Source organism: Dipodomys spectabilis, unplaced genomic scaffold (genome assembly GCF_019054845.1).
Source record: "Dipodomys spectabilis isolate Male_0828 unplaced genomic scaffold, ASM1905484v1 ptg000050l, whole genome shotgun sequence".
NCBI lineage: Eukaryota > Metazoa > Chordata > Mammalia > Rodentia > Heteromyidae > Dipodomys > Dipodomys spectabilis.
In genome coordinates, this window is record NW_024870727.1 from 6152341 (window position 1) to 6173008 (window position 20668).

At 35.8% G+C, this 20668-nt stretch overlaps 1 protein-coding gene across 7 annotated transcripts in view; it reads right to left on the reverse strand.

Annotated features, from left to right (window-relative positions):
- Nlgn1 (neuroligin 1) overlaps positions 1–20668 on the reverse strand; it is a 709904-nt gene that overhangs the window by 653498 nt on the left and 35738 nt on the right. The gene's annotated exons all lie outside the window — the stretch shown is intronic.

The window sequence follows — 20668 nt, forward strand, 5'->3', positions numbered from 1 at the left end:
AATATTCCTTTGAAATAAATAAAATAAAGACAATGAAGTGTTTTTAATGATCAGAAATTATTCTTTTTATTATCACATTCAGGATCAACTGTTTACAAGATGGTTACTTAAGGTGAGATGATGATACAGAAATCACTTTCCTCACATTTTATGCTGGTCCTGGGCCTTGAACTCACAGCCTGGGCATTATCCCTGTGCATTGTTGCTCAAGGTTAGTTCCTAGTTAGTTAGAAGTGGAGCCATAGCTCCACTTCTTTTTATGGGTTAACCGGAGGTAAGGACCTTATGGACTTTGCTGCCTGAACTGGCTCTGAACTGCTATCCTCAGATTTCAGCTAGGCTGTAGCTAGGCTTACAGGCATGAGCCACTAGCCCCCTGGCCTGACATACTTTTTTTAATTAAAAAAATGGCTAGCAAAATAAAGTATAAAGAATTTATGGTGACGGTGGCATCTTATTGCAACAAAAAACGTTAAAAATTAATGTCTGTTTTAACATCTCCATAAGTTAACTTCTTTGGTTTGAATTAGTAACCTTTCATATGCTAGTACATTTGACCTTGAATCTGTGATTTGAATGAGGCCCTTAGGATGGTTCATCTCTTCTCCACACACACAGGAGCCACTTCTAAAGAGGACAGTGTCTGTGATCTCAGCCAGGATTACTGACAAGAAGCTGTAGATACTATTCCTGTAGCTCCTGATTGCACTTCTTAGAGCTTGGTGTCTGGGTCCCAAGAGGTTTCACGAGGTCTAGAATGCATCTGTGCGGCTTCTTCCTGCCCTAGAACAGAAGTCCAGGAGTGCTACTCCCTGCATCCTGTCCACAGGGAAGGTACCCGGTGTGGCCAGTCCAGATTCCAAGGATGAGAACTACACTCCCAAACCAAACTTATCCGAGCATGGAACATGATGCTTACAAGTATATGGTTTCTGTTCTTTAAGCTTAAAATAATGACGTCCGCCTACGTATGAGTAGATAGAGGCAGAATAGTTACAAAATCCCCAGAAAATAGTACAAGTGGTGATTCCAAATCTGCCCAACAGTAAGACAATCTCTATGAGTTCTGCTGCTGCAACTGTACGACCCTCCTCCAAGGGAACAAAGAAGACAAGAGATGCTCTCTAGAATGTGTGGGCACTTAGTGTTTGGTGAAAATATGACCCCAAATCACTGTGGAAGCAAGTGAATGTGGCTCTTTCCTTGACATCACCCTCCATAATAAACTCCAACTGAAACAGAAATTTAAGAAATTACTCTAGAAGAAACAAATGTGTGTATACATATACATATATATATATATGAACCGCTCTATAAACGAAATGTTGAGAAACCCTTCTCAATCATAAATAAATATCCAGAAACAATTTTAAAAAGAACTTGGATGCATTTAGGTACAACCAAATAACATTTAATGTTCTGAAATAAACAAAATGAAATGCAAATTACTTAACTAGGATAAACATACTTGCAATTCATGTCACAGAAAAAAAAAATCACTATCTCTAAATATAGAAATAAATCCTAAAACTCCAGTAAATAGTGTCCGGGAGAAGAAACATCAGAACTGAGACAGCAAGAAGTCAGTACTCTTGGAACAAGCTAACAGGTCTCATTAGCAGAAAGATACAAATTAACAACAATGTGATGCCATTCCCAATCATTTTTGCAAAATTTCAAAAGTTTGACAACGAAGTCGGCAAAGCTGGTAGAAGCAGCTGGCAGGTGTGCTGTTTATGTGACACACCAGTGGTGAAATTGGCAATTTCTTACACAGTCAAGGCAATTATTCCATTTCTAGGAATTTGCCTGGAGGATGAAAGTCAGAAAAAAAAACCCACAAAACAAAAAACTTAATGCCAAGTTTTATTCATTCTGTCACTGTTTACAAAGGCTCAATATTAAGGAAAGATCAAAATATGTAGTCATTGGTCCCCGTATCTCTCAAGCATGAAGAGAGAATGTAGGTTTTACTGATGGCTCTACTCGATATTGATTTTGTAACATTGGAATAAAATGCAAATACTTCTTGCGGAATTGTGGTTCTTATGACAAACAACTGCACAGGGAAATAGGATGCCACTATAGGAAACTGATTTCAGATGGGTGCTCACGCCTGTAATCCTAGCTACTCAGGAGGTTGAGATCTCAAGATAGTGGTTCAAAGCCAGCCTGGCAGGAAAGCCTGTGAGACTCTCATCTCCAATAAACCATCAGGAAACCGGAAATGGAGCTGTGGCTCAAGTGGTAGAGCACTAGCCTTGAGCTGAAGAGCTCAGGGACAGTGCCCAGGCCCAAGAGTTCAAGACCTAAGATGGGAAAAAAGAAAAGAAAAAAAGAAACTGATTTGCTTAAAAATTGAAAAGAAGGATGCAAATAGAAAATGGCAGAGGAAGGTGTCCATGAACCCAGTGTCTCATCAGAAGCATATAATTATGCTAATAAAAACTAATACAGCACAGAATACTTGGCATGGTGTGTCATATACTGTATTAAAAAGGAGGAATAAGAATATGCATACAGGAAGTGGCGCTGTAGCTCAAGTGGTAGAGCGCTGGCCTTGAGCTGAAGAGCTGAGGGACAGCGCCCAGGCCCAGAGTTCAAGCCCCACGACCGACAAAAAAAAAAAAAAAAAAAAAAAAAAAAAAAGAATATGCATACAAGCTGGGCGCCGGTGGCTCACATCTGTAATCCTAGCTACTCAGGAGGCTGAGATCTGAGGATCTCCATTCAAAGCCAGCCCGGGCAGGAAAGTCTGTGAGACTCTTATCTCCAATAAACCACTAGAAAACCAGAAGTGGTGCTGTGGCTCAAGAGGTAGAGTGATCACCTTGAGCTGAAGAGCTGAGGGATAGCGCCCAAGCCCAGAGTTCAAGTCCCACGACCAACAACAACAACAAAAAAGAATATGCGCACATACAACACACACATATACAAAGAAAATTGTTTTTACAAAAAGAAATTAAGGAAATAATTTCCTTTCTATAAAGGTTCATGGAAATGGAAAGCAAAAGATATTATTATAGGAGAAAGATTGGTGCATGCATTTTCATTTAACTTTACTGTGGAGACCATATCAATATGTTACATATTTGAAAGTTAAAGAGAATCAAAAGCAGGAAACCATCAATCTAAATATAAACAAATGGTTCATATCTAAACACCAAGTTTACAACATTACAATACAAAGAAAAATGATAGTTTAAATAAATTGAACACACTTTTCTAATTGAATTTTTTGATAGTATATGTCATTATGACTGGAAGAGGCCTTTAAATTTTATGGTTTTATCCTAATACCTTAAAACTTTCTCACTTTCTCTTTTTCTCTCTCATTTTCTTTCTTCAGAGACAGAGAAATCAGTACTTTTACAACATGCTGAGAGAGAGAGAATGTCAGAAAGAAAGAATAGATTAAAATGATTACATATTCTGATTTCATGAAGAATTAGTTTTTAATGCAAGAGAAGAAAAATAATATATGGAATGTGAAGATTTACAGAGGAACTTACAGACTGATGATTATATGAACTTTGTTGAAGTATGAATACAATATAATAAAGTGCACATATTTAATATGTGCTACATAGAAAGTTTTGGTTTATATATGCAGACATGCAGCTATCAATCAAGAGCACCTATCTGTCTCATTTATTTTCTGATGTTCTTCAAAATCCATCTCCTACCCATAGACCCACCACTCATACTCTCTTTGATTACAGATTACTTAATATTTTGTAAAATGTACATAAGTAGAATTATATGTTTACTAGAACTATAAAATTATCTATTATAGAATCATATAATTATCTCTTATCTATTTTCCTCAGAATAATTACTTTGAAATTCATCCATGCTGTTGCTCCTAACAGTAGTGTATTACTATTTTTGTTACTGAGTGGTATTCCATTTTAAATTTATTTCACAACTGGTTTATCTACTCATCTGATGAGGGATATTTAAGTTTTAGACTTTTGGCTAATGCAAATAAAGTTTCTATTAATAGTTTGATTTTGATCTTTTATTCCCATGTCTTCTTTTCTCTTGGTCATATATTGATGCAGGAGGTGCTCTAATCAAACAATAGATGTCTGTTAACATCATTTATGATCTGTCATAGAGTTTCAAAGTCATTGCGTCACTTTAGATACCCATAGGTTCAAAAGAGTTTGGATTTCTTTACGTCCCTACAAACTGTGTATGGGTGATCTCGTCAAGTTATGCATTCTAACACCTGTGAAGTTGCACCTCATTTTCTTTGGTTTTAATTTGTATTCTTCTCAAAGAGGAATGAAGATGGTGTTGAGCAGCTTCTCATGCTTATTTCTTATCTGTCATTTTCTTTGGCAAAGTTTTTGTTCAAATACTTTGACCAGTTTTATTTAGTATTTTAGTATAGTATTTTGATTTATATTCTAAATATTAATTTTGATTTATATTCTAAATATTAATCCTTTATGCAAATTTGATTTTAAATTAATTTATGACAGTCCAGTTCATTCCCTTAAAAAAATTTCTTCAATAAGGAAAAACTTTGTGTTTAGTCAAGGTCCAATTATCGGTGTTTTTCTTGAAATCACATAAAAACTAGTTGAGAAATTCAAATAGACTTGAGACTGTCAATTTCCTGTTTAAAATTGTTTAAATTTATGATTGCTAAATTAGTAAACAGATTAAAGGGAAAACAATTGCCATCTTAACCATAGATTTTATTTTTGTCAAAATATCTCCATTTTCTTTTATTTGTCCCAGTAATACTTTCCAGTTTTCAGAATACAAGTCTTTAATCTATTTTGGAAAATTCGTCCCTAAGTATTTCAAAATATGATACTAAACTTGGGATAGAGCTTGTCACTACTCTTTGTTTCAAACATGGATTTCAATGCCTTTGTAGTAGAGGTATATTATCTTGTTTTATTCCATATTCAGCTTGTATATTCTGACATTGTATTTTCATTTTTATTCCATATTCCATATTCAGCTTTTATATATATATTTAATACTTTTGTTTCTGAGACAGGTGGTAATTATTTTTGAAATATTTTGGAATTCTTTGAATAATTTCTCCTTTTGATTCCTAAGAGAATGAAAGAAATTTCTTGATATGACCCAAGTAATGAGAATTATTTTATAGCTAATATAATTGATGTGCTCGATATCAAAACAGACTTTTCAGCTTTTGTTAGTGTAAGCAAGTAGTATATTTTCCCATCATTTACTTGAAAACTATTGGTATTTTATTTTTTCTTTGTCGGCCATGGGCCCTGAACTCTGGGCATGGGCACTGTCCCTGAGCTTCTTTTGCTCAAGGCTAGTCCTCTACCAATTGAGCCACAGCCCCACTTCTGGCATTTTTTATATGGTGCTGCAGAATTGAACACAGGGCCTCACTCATGCAAGGCAAGCACTATTCTACCACTGAGCCACCTTCCCAGCCCCACCTCTTTGAATTTTTATAAAACATTTTGCTTTTGCTTTTATCTGAACTCATACTCTCTGTTTTGTAAGTGGAATGATTACAGCATTTGTGTTTAAAGGGATTGTTGGTATTAATACTTTGACTCTATTCCATTATATATTTTCAGTTTGTTCCATCTGTTCAATGTACCCTATTTTCTCTTCTTTCTAACTGCCTTTGACTTAGTTAAAAACATTTCTAATTTCATTTGGTATCTACTGTTAGCTTCTTAAATGAAATTCATTTTTCTAAACATTGATATAGGTTTGTACTATATATATATGTACTATATATATATGTACTATATATATATACATATATATATATATTGCTTGCCTCAACCTATCTTCCAGTGGTATCATAAAATCTCCTGTTTCATAAAGGATTCTTTCATTTCTCCCTGTCAGGACTTCTGCTATTGCTTTCATACACATTTATGCTACAATTCTCTGAACTGTTATATTTAAATAGTTCATTTTAAAGAGATTGATGAGTTTTTATTTTGTAAGATTTTTTTTTTTTTTCGATCATGGGGCTTGAACTCTGGGTTGGGCGCTGTCCCTCAGCTTTTCAGCTCAAGGCGAGCGCTCTACCACTTGAGCCACAGAGCCACTTCCGGTTTTCTGGTGGTTTATTGGAGATAGGAGTCTCACCGTCTCTCCTGCCCCGGCTGGCTTTGAACCGCGATCCTCAGATCTCAGCCTCCTAAGTAGCTAGGATTACAGGTGTGAGCCACCAGCGCCCGGCTTATTTTGTAAGATTTTATTGCAATGGTTTAGTCTAACACTAGAAGATCTTAAAATTCTATATTTAAAACCAATACAAACATTGCAAATAATATGTTCCTGAGTGGAACTGATATTATGTCTAACACAGGAAATTTTCATGTGAACATCTATTAAATTGGCCAATATAATTTAGGTTGGAGGCTAAACAATTTCTCTGGTTCTTTTTTTTTACTGTAGTTGGACAGGGTCAAAATTTGTGGTGGTTTTTCAGCTGTTTCCACACCATGAGTGGTAACATTAAGACAGTTCTAGATTTAAGCTGCTCACAGTGAAGACAGCATTCATGACCATTGCTGAACTAAAACTATCAAATGCAGTCTTCATTTTGGCCATGTGAGTATATAAATTGATTTAGAGGTTTTCTAAATATCAATATGAGCATTAAATAATGACAAAAGTCAGAATGGCAGGGAGATTTTCATATCAGGGTTTTATCCAAAGATAATTATTTTAGAATCAATATCTGTACATATTGTTAAATGTTAAATACATCAGATAACATGATTTACATAAGAAAAGAGATCTTATCTATTTACCCATGTACTTATTGCTGCCAATGCTCTTCTTTCTTTGGGTTGTGAAAGACCCATTTTGCTAAGTTTTATTGTATTTCTACTACTCCAAATTATTTTGTAAATCCTTTCTATTAATGAGTAATTCTTTCAGTTCACAAAGGTTTTAGTTTTATTGTTGTCTTTGGAATATCTTTTGATTTCAAGTTGACTTACTTTTTTAAAAATTTCCTTTCAGCTCATATTTTGAGGTAAGAATTCTGCAATCAAGTTTATCGTTTTCTCTAGGTCAAGTATTTTTCTTACAATATTCTTCTTATTTTCTCATTACCACTAGTTTTCAATACGTGATAGTTAATTATTTAGTATCATTTTCTTTTGAAGGAGACATTATAATATGTGGGTCTAGGTGCTCATCATTTTTATCATATTTAGAATTGTTTTCAGCAATTATTCCTGTAAATATCTTTTCTGGAACTCCTCTGCTCTCTGCTTTAGAAAATCTAATTATGTGCCTAGTTGTGTGCTTTCATTTTTTATTACATTTGTCGTCTTTAGAAGTTAAATTCAGATTTGTTTTCTTCCTCCCATGTCATAGTAGTGTAAAAACAGCTCTGTATGATATTTAATAACTAAATATCACTGTTGCAATAATACCTGATATATAAACCAAGAAGTAGCTTGAACTTGACCCACAAGTTCTAATTGCTTACTTCTGATCTAGACCATTGATTTTCCTGTACTAAAATTAAAATTAAAATTTGGTATCAATATCTTGCTTTAAAAACATATTCACTGTTTTCACTGTATTTGATGTTGGTATAATTTGGGGAGGGGAAGGGAAAAAACAAATTTTTTAAACAGGGATACAGGTGGACCCATTGCAACAACGATATGAACAAGTCATTATGTCGAAAAAACGAACTTTACAACTGTGGCGCAGGAGAGGGGGCGGTGCGGGGGGGTGGGGGGGGTGGGGGGAGGGGGGAAGAAGGTGGGGGGCGGAGGGGGGGAGGAGAGATGGGAAGGGATGAGAAGGGGAAAACAAAGGAGGAGGCAACAATGCTTGATAAGAAATGTACTCATTATCTTGCTCATGTAATTGTAACCCCTCTGTACCCCTCTGTGCTGGTGGCTCACGCCTGTAATCCTAGTCACTCAAGAGGCTTAGATCTGAGGATCACAGTTCAAAGCCAGTCTGGGCAGGAAAGTCCATGAAACTCTTAGTTCCAATAAACCACCAGAAAACCGGAAGTGTTGCTGTGCCTCGAGTGGTAGAGAGCTAGCCTTGAGCTGAAGAGTTCAGGGACAGCACCCAGGCCCGGAGTTCAAGCCCCACGACCGACAAAAAACAAAACACATATATTGACAAAACAGTAATGCAAGTTTCTTCAGGAAAGTCTTAGTTCTTGAGTTTGAATGGGAAAAATGCAAAATGAGCTTAAACGTCTTATTGTAGCAGAAAGTAAACGCTCAGAAATTAATAGGATCAAATGGATGTGAAGGAGCTTCCGGATTCTCTGGAAGCCAATTTTACAAATCAGAGTCTGAGAAAGAGTAAGGATGGCAATTTACTGTAACAAAAGAAAGTCAAGTACAAAGTGATAAGAAAATCAGAATTTTGCACCCACTAATGCAATGGCATTCACCTGAGTATTACCAAGGATGCTCAGAAAAGGTATTATCCAAAGTATTTTAAAATATTTCAAACACTGCAAAATACCACTTTACAGATTTCTTGCTTTAGTACATAACTATATATACATATATATCAAAAGTTATTGTATAGGTAATATACAGTTACATAAGTCAAATAATAAGTCAATGTTTTTGAAGAATGTTACCCCTTCCCTTCTCTATCCCAGTTTTTTCCTCCTGTCCCCACCCAAAAATTGTATAATTCGATTTCAACATAGCAATCTAGTGAGTATCACTGCTGCATTTGTTTACTCTTTGTCCCATCCACCCCCTTTCTCCTGCCCAAAACAGATAAAAATTCAAACAAGAAAAAAGGTACAGAAAATAAAAACAACAAAGAAAAACATCTTTGTTTCCATTTCCTGGAGTTCATTTCGATAAATATTATGTAATCATATGTATATAGCCATTGAAACTTTGTGATCCTCTCCTAAGAATATCCTCCATTGGTCTCACTGTGTGAATATCTAAAGCTCTGTATAATTTGTCATGTCCTGTGAATTTCTTGTCTTTTACTATCCAGTTTGTTTACTTGTAAAATTATACGTACATTCTAGGTCCAACAAATGAGGGAAACCATGAATCATGTGTTTCTTTGGACCTGACTTCACTTAATATAACTTTTTCCAAGTCTTTCTACTTCCTTAAAAATGGTACAATATTATTATTTCTTATGGAGGAGTAGAATTCCATTGTGCATATATATACATTTTCTTGGTCCTTTCTTTCATCCACTGAGGTCATTCAAATTGATTCATTTGGATTGCTTCTGTGTCTTGGCTATGATAAATATGTGGCAATGAACATGGTTGTGCTGGTGACTTTAGTGTGGCCTTGTTTGTGGTCTACTGGATAAATGCCCAGGAAGAATTGCTGGTTCATAGGAAAACTCTATATTTCATCATTTGAGGAACCTACATACTGCTTTCCCATCAATAGTTATCTATGTAATGTATTTTACTTCTATCAGAAGTTGAGCAATGGCAGCATCTGTTAATGTTAATTTTTTTGTTTCATCTTGCTTTACAATAGTAAAGCATTCATTTTGCTTTACCTAACTGTGGAAAGGTGGAATGTCAATCTTCTTTTGATTTGCATTTATTCTATGGTCAGAGACACTGAATATTTCTTCATGTGTCTGTTGGTAATTCTTACTTTTTCTTGAAAGTCTCTTTAAGTCTTTGTTTCTTTGAGGATTTACTTTTGGTATACTTAAGAGTTCTTGCCTTTTTACAAAGGAAAAAATGCTTTCTTTCAAAGTTACATATGGTATTCAAATATATAGTATCATCAGTAAACTTTGAACCAAATTTCCAGTTATATTTTTGTTGTCAGTAATTATGACATTAATAAAAGTATAAAAGTAAACAGCATTACATAGATAATATTCTTGCCAAAATGTTTAGCCTTATTAAATTGTGACAATACAAACAAAAAATACAATGTTGGTTATTTTGAACCATAGTAATGCCACTGAAGGACGTTTCCAAAAACAGAAAAACTAAATATTATAATATTCATCAGTAAACTTTGAACCAAATTTTCAGTTATATTTTGTTGTCAGTTAAGACTACTATACAAACTGCCCTAAGATTTGTGATTGGCTGGTTCATGTATAAAATAAAATCAAAATAGTACAGTCATAAAAATTGCTATTAATGCCAATAGGGCAAATTTATATGGACTACAATATAGATTATTTTATGGAGCTAATATTATTTTTTAGATACGATCTATCTCATGGTGAAAGTCGTTATTCTAAAAGAGATATTCATTGAAACATTGTATGGTGAAAGGTCCTGATGTCTACAATTTAGTTTAAAATGACTCACAAATTATTAATAGATCAGTGCATGTAAGTTACATGTATAAAAATATTGCAAGTGAGGAACTTAGTTTAAAAATATGAGGAGTGTGTATTGCATGTTTAAAAGTGCCAAAAATTAAATTTAGAGAGAAATGTAAACCTTTCTTTTAAAATGTAAAAATTCTCTCTTAAAAATCAAAGTTCCAGTGACTTACTTTAGACTCTATGTGGTCACTAGATTATTCCACAGAGTAATTTTACTAAAAAACAACTTTTGGAACAATATATGATCCCTCTTTAAGAAAAGTATTCATAATTAATCCTTTATATGTAATAAATTGTGCAGTATGTATTATGTATTCTGTTGTCCTTGAAACATAGTATGAAGGTAGGCTATTTGGAAAATCTGTTAGGGTTTTTCAAAAATGAATGAGAATATTGGAGTTTAGACCACTAGTTAAAGTCAAATATAGATAAAAGAAGGAAAAGGGAGGAGAAAGGAAATAAAGGAGAGGCAAAAGAAGGAAGATGAGGAAAAGCAAAGAAGGAAAGAATATAAGATTAGAAGAGACAGAAGGAAGGAGGCAGGGAAAGAAGGAGGGATAAGGAACTATGAACAAGAGAGAGAAAGAAGCAAACAGTTTCAAGGTGAGCACTGTAACATTATATGGCTCCAGTCTGTTTCTAGCTTGGACTTATTTGGCCCTACACACTGTCATCAGCGTTGGTTATTTTCTAAAACCTTTGCGAATCTAGGTCAGTGTCTCAGGAGACTCACTCTCAGTTCAAAGCTATTGCTAAGTCCTGCCCTGGTAACTTTAAACATGGTCTAATAACTGCATATCTATGCATAACCCCGGTTTTCACTAACTCAATTCTCCAGGGACCCTTGTTGTGTCTAGAGAGTTGCACACACTGATATTCTGAGTGTCTGGAAAGCAGTCTTCCTCTTACCAGAATTCCAAAGACCAGAGGACTAAGTGCCATTCAGGCCTCTGTCTTCTCAGCTCTGAGATGCTGCAACATTGTTCTTTCTGCTATCTTGCTTACAGCCAGATAAAGCTCTTAAACCCATCCTCCACTTCTAGACCCAAATCAACAGCTACCTGTCTGGTTGGAATTCCCTGCTGAGAAACCACTAATGATGGCTTCATTCCATTGCTACTTGGCTTCATTTCCCCACCTCAGCCAAAAGAATTTGTAGACACAGTGATTATTCAAGTTTAGATGGACAACACTACATATTTAATAAAACTATTATAGGCAAAGGGTCTTACAATTAAAACTTTCGTCACGTTGCTCATGGACCATTTTGTATCAGGCATTATCTTCCATTTTACAAAAGACAAGTAAGTATATCAACAGAATTATGAGACTTAACCTCACATATTTGGAATGTAATAGGAGGAAACAGCTATAAAAATATGTATAATAAACCTTATATAATGTATACTATGCAGATTACATAAGCATTTTCTCTTAACTTTTATTTTAAAATTCACTGTTCAAGCTTCTTTCAGTAATAATTCTGCACCTGCAACTTTATTTCTTCTTTTTTATATAATTGTATAATGATTTTATATAATCACCTTTTCCCATTAAAGGATAAAATCAACATCTGTGTACTGACGTTGACTGAACCATCTAACTCATTTTCCACCCACTTCATTTCACAGCTACAATTACATTTCTCAGCCTAGAACATCAAAACAGAGGCACAGCCAAGCCTTTTCACCTTTGTGGCTATGTAAAAGAAATATTCTAAAAAATACATTCCCTCATGTATTCACTGGTCTAAAAAAAAAGAATTGTATTGACAGAAGTGAAGTGGTATAAAGCCAGAGTTTGATCATAGGTGAACCAAAAACAAAATCACCTCTCAAGAGCTAGATCTCTGGGAGATGTATGGAAAACAAACATTTTTATTAAAATTTAACTGTATACGTCACCATATATATCTGCAATGCAATGAGTGGTTTACCATCAAAGTTTCACAGCTTTCTATTTCAGAGTGTTCAAAGTGAGGAAAGAAACAGCATCCTTGATGATTTTTATCTCAATCCAAGAACCAAATATAAAACACAGACAGGGAGAAGAATAAAACCCTTCAACATTTACGTCATACATGCCCTGTACCATGCAGTGATGATCCAGGCACCTACACAACCAATTTTCATAGTTCTGTGCAACAGTGTAGGCTGGTCCTACTAAGTCCCTCTAGATCTTCTCATTCCAAACTTGGTATTTTACTTGGTGGGGTGTGTGTGTGTGTGTGTGTGTGTGTGTGTGTGTGTGTGTACATATATATATATACATATATATGTGTGTGTGTGTACATATATATACACATGTGTGTGTTGTGTGTGTGTGTGTGTGTGTGTGTGTGAGGGTCCTGGGGTTTGAACTCAGGGTCTGTGTGCTGTCCCTGAGCCTTTGTATTCAAAACTAATGCTCAATCTTACTTGATCCATAACTCCATTTCTGGGGGGGTGGGGGGCGTTGGTGGTTAGTTGAAGATAAGGAATCTCAGACATTACCACTCAGGCTAGCTTTGAACCATAATCCAGAGATCTCAGCTCCCTACTTAGCTAGGAAATACTGACAACTGGCTTTGGTTTTATACTTTAAGGGAGCATGTAAGGTTCCTTGAGCTCCAGAAAATAAACATCTATGTTACATAGACATCAGGGTATCTCAGTCTATTAACTATATGTGAGCAACTGAAGTCATACAAATCAAATCTTAATTATATGATGGTTATGAATTAATATACCCTCATCTGATTAGTTTATTAACTGGTTGTTTTTAATCCTTTATAGTAATTAAAATAAGAGAATAACAAAAGCTGTTCTATGAAGGAATCATGGTAAAAATAATTCTCTGTATGAATAGTAGATCCCAAACATAGCTCAATGCACTGGAACATTAATCAGATGCAAATAGCTGACCTCCACACCCACTATTCCTTTGCATAGTAGGACATTTTAAAAAGAAAAAGGGAAAAATTACACCTAGTATTTTAAATCACAAATATTTCCAAATACATTTGATGATAAACTGTCTGCTAGATAAAGTTGCCTAGCCACCTTTTTATAATAAGAAGTATCTAATTACTTTCTTTGACCTTCAGTTATTACAGATAACCAACTCCTTTGGGAGTTCCACTGACATTTGTGATTGTTCCGAACAACTTTCTTATTCACTGTTAAACTAATGTAAAATTTCCAGAATTTACCTTATTTATCTTGGTACATTAAACAATAAAGCTAACAATTAAGACTGTTTAGATTTTGTCATGGAATAAAAAGTATCTCTCAGATGATACGTGGTCCTTTGTTCATTAGCTATGATTTTCACACCTAACTGTGCATCTTACACTTCTAATTTTATTTGGTATTATCTTTTACGTTATGATGCATAATGATCCCAGTCACATAAGAATCTAAGAGAAATGTGAGATCAGTATATTCTCTACCATCCTACTCTCCAACTCACCATTTCATCCTTAAAACCATCTCAAGTTAGCATTATATTCCATTGATTTAATCATAAAACCATTTCTCAGCTAGTCCCAAGTAGGGAAATAGTGTTTATACAATTGTTCTCTGAAATATTCGAGCATGAACTTGATTCTGTTGGCTTAGAAACTTTTAGTTACAGTATATCACTCCAAAGTATGGCCCCCAAATGAAAACCAATAAATAAATAAATACACAGTAAGGGTAGAATCAGAGTGTGTTGACTAATACAACCAAAGAAAATATAGCACCAACTAAACTTTAAAAAATAAGTACAAGGAAGAAGGAACCAAAGAGGTCCTCAGAAAGGTGACTATAGTCAAATTCTGAATCCCTGTTTCCAACCTTCACAGAATTCACAATTTCCCTGAACCAAAAGAACAATTTGCTGCTTTGATAGTTATATAGTGGAGAAGGTAGTTGACAGAATATCTTTTTCTTTTTCATGTCCTTTTTTCTTTGGATAATGGTGGTAATAGTAAAGAAAAATAATTTTTTAAAGGCAATAGAGTTCTATACAGGAATGAAGTCATAAGCAACTAGGACCATATCAATAATTTACATTGGATATCTTCCCTATATATTAACTATTCAGCAAACTGAATAACAGCAAACTGATAACATACTCTTACTCAGTTTTATTGCAATTTTTGGTAGAAAGGTAGGATACTAGACTAATAGTCAATTTACAAAAATACCACAGTAAGATTATTTTAAAGCTGAAAATAAAATACTGCCACCACTGGGAGCATGGCCAATAAAAGGGCTACATTTCCTTATATAGAATCCCTAATCAAGCGCCAGTGGCTCACGCCTGTAATCCTAGGTACTCAGGAGGCTGAGATCTGAGGATCACGGTCCAAAGCCAGCTCGGGCAGGAAAGTCCATGAGTTTCTTATCTCCAATAAAAACCACTAGAAAACTGGAAGTGGCCCTGTGGCTCAAGTGGTAGAGCGCTGGCCTTGAGCTGAAGAGCTCACGGACAGTGCTCAAGCCCAGAGTTCAAGCCTCACGACCCCCCCCCCCCAAAAAAAATCCCTAATTATCATCCTGCTTTACTTAATATTATGGGGTTTGCTTTTTTTTGTCGGTCGTGGGGCTTGAACTCTGGACTTGGGCGCTGTCCCTGTGCTCTTCAGCTCAAAGCAAGTGCACTACCGCTTGAGCCGCAGTGCTACTTCCAGTTTCCTAGTGGTTTTTATTGGAGATCAGAGTCTCACGGACTTTTCTGCTTGGGCTGGCTTTGAACCATGATCCTCAGATCTCAGCCTCCTGAGTAGCTAGGATTACAGGTGTGAACAACCGGGGCTTGTTTTTGTTTTTGTTTTGCAGTACTGAGGACTGAATTCAGAGCTTCATGTTGTTAAGCAAGCCCTCTACCACACTAACCATGCCCACTGGTTATTTTCATTGTCTCACTATGTCTGCCAGCCTAGGCTTTAAGTCTACTTGTGATTTCCTGTGTTACTAGGCAAGCAACCTCTCTGTCTTGGTGACTGGGCTAACTTTCCAGAGTCTCAAGAATCTCCTATGTCCATGTGAGCCTCTAATCATAATCTCCAGTAGCTAGAATCCCTGAAGTAGCTAGAATTCTGGGTTAAGCCCTTGCACCCAGTTTAAAGGTTCTTATTTATAATCTTCTCTTACTTATTTATTAACAGACTCAATAATAAAATAGTTTAATAGAAATATGATTCTCATTTTACTGAATGTAAATCTCCTCTCAAAACTGCTTTAACCAATTACCCTAAGTCCTTATATATTCTCTAATTACTTTGAGGCAAAAAGAATGATGTTTCAAGCTTTACACCAATATAGCAATCTGCTTTTTAATTAATATCAATAATGAGAAACTTAAGATAGTAGAAAATATTTCTAAGTCTAGTAAGCATTGAACTTAGTAAATTCAAAACTGTAATAAATGTTTCACGTGAATTTATTTCCCAGAGACTGTCTTTCAAGATCACCTTCTGCAGAAAAACGTTACATGTTCCTATTCGAAATATGGTTAGGATACATTAGGATATTCGTCATTGCTTCTCTCCTCTGACAAAGAGGAAAATACTTTAATTCAAAACATGATAGAGGAATAATACCTATTCAAAAATAGAAAGTGGACTCCACTCCTATCATCAGTAGAATTCATTTCTTATTTACTTGAGAGCCAATGAGAATTAAAACTGCAAGTAGGAGCTCTCTTGACCTTCTCTGAAGAAGCAGTTTAATTCCAGAGATGAGTCTCTCTACATTGAAGTTATATAAAATATGACATGCATAAATTGGACAAAAATAGGAGATGATAGTGTGGGTCTCTCAAGGGACACAAGAGACTGTAAGAAGTGGATGACGTTTGCATAAGCAGCCAATGAAAATGAGGCATAGAATGACCTCTAGAGACTTGTTATCATTATTAATGTTATATGATAGATGTGTGGTTATATGTGTGTGTGTGAGAGAGAGAGAGGTAAGAGAGAGACAGGGAGTTGGACCTTGAACTGAGAGACTCGTGCTTTTGCTTAGTTTTTTCACTTAAGACGTGCTTTGAGCCTGGCTTATGGCACTTAATATAATTTTTTCCAAGTCTTTCCATTTCCTAACAAATGGAGCAATGTCATTCTTTCTGATGAGGGCACAGAATTTCATCATATCTATATCTATAGTATATCACATTTCCTTGATCCATTCCAAAGAAACATGGGTCTCATAGTTTCCCTTCTTTTTAATAACTAGTATATGTCTAGGACACGCAGAAAAGGTCAAAAGCTATGTACATATGACCATATAAGATGATGCTAAGCAAAATGAACCCCAAAATAGGGACACAAGTGGTTTTATCTTTCTTGCTGTTGTTTTTAATGTGTTTATAATGTACCATGTGATTTTGTTGTTGTTGTTTCTTTTGTATGTTCTTCCCCCATGGTATAACCTCTGTTTTCACTGTATTTGATTTCAGCACCCTTCATCTTGTATATACATTTTTCTAATTTGGGGAGGGGAAGGGAAATAACAAAATGCTGAAACAAGGATACAGGTTGACCCATTGTAACAATGAGATGTACAAGACACTATGTTGAAATGAACTTTACAACTGGGAAAAGTTGGGGAGGTCGGGAGGGAAGAGATGATAGGGGAAAAACAAAGGAAGTGGTAACAAGGCTTGATAGGAAATGTACTCATTACCTTACTCATGTAACTGTAACCCCTCTGTACAGTATTTTCACAATAAAAATACATACAAAAAAAAGACTGGAGCTGTGTCACTTGTACTACATCTCAACTTCCAGCGTTTTTACTTATTTATTGGAGATAACAATCTTTTAGTTTTGTCTGCCCAAGCTGGCATTAAACTGAACTCCTCAGATCTCAGACTCCTAAGTAGTTAGGATGCTGAGTGTGACTGGCACTCAGCCTAACTGTTAATGTTTTACACTTATAGACCTATCAAACATGGAGCCGAGTCGGAAGCTGAGAGCTCATGCCTGCCATGCTAGCTGCTCAGGAGGATCTTAGGATTTCTGTTGCAAGAAACTCTGTAAGACTCTCTCCAATTAACTGGCAAAGGGTTGCAAGCCCCAATACCGGTGTGTGTGCACGCCCACGCCCATGAGCCAGTGCGCGCACGCACATGCACACACACACACATACACACACACACAAGTGAGGCAGCATTTTATTATTCACAGTCTTCTTTATGAGTGTGCTATCTTATTTTTATAACAAATCCGAAAGAAAAAAATATTGATTTCCTGTGTCATAAAGATAACATTGTGTAGAAGCTCATTTCTTTCTGGATTTTTACCATTGTACTTGGAAGTTCCAGCTCTCTTCATAAGGGCTGCTACTCTGACTGAGTTTTCTCCACCTCTCAGCCACAGCCCATGGTTCATTCGGTAGCTTCCAAGTGTTCCTCTCTCTAGCTCAGCCCTATGTTTATGCTCTTTCCACTTCCCGGTCTTCCTATATGCCAGTCATGAAGCAATTTTATTAAAACACTGTTCTTATTCTAATAGTAGTAAATGAACTGCTTCATGAATGAAATAAATAAAATAACACTTAATTTGCATTTAAAAATACATATTAAGGTTGGGAATGATTGAATACGTCACCATGGTATATTCTTCTTAAGAGATGTGTATTCAAGGTCAGTTTAAAAGATAAATATTAATGATGAGAAAGCACTTCTAGTATTTTTGTTAACAGAAAAGAAGCAAATTGTTGGACGTTATGTCAACCCATTTTGTAAAAAAATAACATACAATTCTGTATGCAATACTTAAAATGTTTATATTTCAAAGTATATCACGTTGTGGTACTGTAATATGTAACTACAGAAGACTGAATTTGTTCACATTGATCTCATTTTGGGGTGAGATTGAGGAAAATGATAAGAGAGTCATTATTAGTTATTTGTTTACTAGGGCTGTAATGACTTGTTTAACTTTTATTTATATTTTGGTCATATTTTTACATATATACTATCAATGATTATAAATTATCTTAGTTTGAATTTTTCCCTTTTCCCATTCTTTGACCTCACTATTATTTGCATTAAAAACAAGAATACATACTTCATTAGTAATTTTATATTTTGAATAGTGCATACTATGTTTTAATTAAAAATGTGGTTTTAGGCAAGGGTGCTGTCATTGGCAGTAAATTGTTTTTATTCTAGTAAGAAATTACTTATTGAAGTTGTCATTTATCACACTATCTCAGAATTCTATTAAAATGGATAACAGAACAATAGCTTACAGTGTTGTGAGCATAAGCTAATGTAAGTGGATTATACATAAGAAGTTTAACAAGCTACGGGGATCAGAAAGGGTTACGGAAAAGGGAAATCCAGCCCAACATAGTCTTCCTTTATAAATACTGTATGCTAAATGAGAATTAAAAGATAAGAGGAATTAGGAAACATTGTCCCAGAAGTCCGATATCCTTCATCCAATAACTGGAATTCCTTAGTTTCTCAGAGAAGCTCAATGGCTCTGAGCAATCTGGTCCAGAGAGATGTGCCCCACTTCGTACTGAAGGTGTCCATGTGGACAGTTTTTACTTTAATTAATTAATGAATTATTCAATTTGTCTTTTCAATTCAACATGTCAATTTAATGAGTATAATGCATCCTGATCAGTATCACCCCTTCCATTATTTACCCCATCTATACCAACCTCACCCATCTTTTCAAATTACCTGGTTCCATTTTCATAAAGGTACCTTGAGGATTATCTGTTAAACTTACCTTTCTGCTGCCCATTTTTCTGCCCAGTCCCCTTGGCCCCATCCTCTCTGACAAAACGTGATTTTTTTTGTTGGTTTGTTTGTTTTGTACCAGTACTGGGGGTTGAATTCAGAATCTGGGCACTATCCCCTAGCATTTTTTACTCAGGACAGATGCTCTACCACTTGAGCTAGGGCTCACTTCTGGCTTTTTGCTGGTTAACTGGAGATAAGAGTATAATGGACTTTCCACCAGAGCTGGCTTCAAACCAGGATGCTCAGATCTCAGCTTCCTGAGTAGCTAGGATTGCAGGCATGAGCCACTTGCACCCAGCTTCAAAACGTGTTTTAATTCTCGGCTAAAATATTTGAATTGAATTGCTCCAAATATACTCCGCATGTGACCTTCTGAGACATCAAATTCCCTTTTTTTCTGGAACTTGCAAAACCTCCCATCTCCTATCAGATCAGTGGTCAACCTTCTGCCTGTTTTTTAATGATAAGGAGGTCTGCTCCATATGGCCCAAGGAATTCAGTAAAGAGCAAAACTTTCATATGGGGAACCTTAGCAACTCAAAGAAATACAAAGGAATTGTGCCTCAGAGCGAAGTAAATGTGGAACCAGATAAAGCAAGCCAGAAAAGCCAGCAGGGACCAACCATGGAGAATCTTATATGAAGACCAATTGAGTACTTCAGAAGGATTTTAACTACCTGTAAGGTACAACAAGACTGTGAAAATCAGAAACATACCACAAAAGCATCAATTGTGGCTGCATTTTTTTTTCAGAACAGCTTGACTAGCATTATTGAGCTCACAACTATCCTTGTTTCACAACCACAAAAGAGTTCCCTACTTCAAATGGTAAAAGCTAACGTATTTATAGTACTCTACAACTGTTTGCATGATTTGCCCCCCTCCGCATGTCTTAGACTTTCATTTCTTCTAATCTCTTTCACACAACAAATAGGTCACAATGTCAAAAGTCAAAATTATTCTGACAACAAACTATGAACATTTGACCACTGAAATCCATACCATCCATTCATACTTTTATTACTCTCTCAGATAGCAGACACTAAAGTGGTCTCATCCACAAGTTCTTTTTTTTAAAAAAGCAGCAATTATAAGCCAGGCATGAGAGCTCAAGTTGTAATCCTAGCTACTTGATGAGAGGGAGACAGAGCTCAGAGGTTCCAGGTTTGCGGCTGGCCCTGGCAAAGGAAGTTCATAAGATTTCACCTTGTCCAATGGCTGAATGTGATGGCAGTGAACTGTGACTGTTGTCCTAGATACAGAGAAATTACCATGGTTAGGCAGAGTGGTGTGCACCTGTCATCTTCAACAACATGAAATGCAAGTAGTTGAATCTGAGCACAGGCTACCTTCAAAGTAACTAAAGAGGACTAGAGGCATGGCTTCAATTGATTGCCTTACAAGTGTGAGGCCTTAAATTCAATCTCCAGTATCACACACACACACACACACACACACACACACACACACACACACACACACGCACACGCACACACACTCACACAGAGTCTTTCTGGAGTGCTTACCTGAAATTCTGTTCTGAAATCCAGGAAATCCACAATATTAGAGAAATGCAAATCCCTGGCTATATTCCACAGCTCTCAAAACTACAAAGGAAAGATTGCAGGTG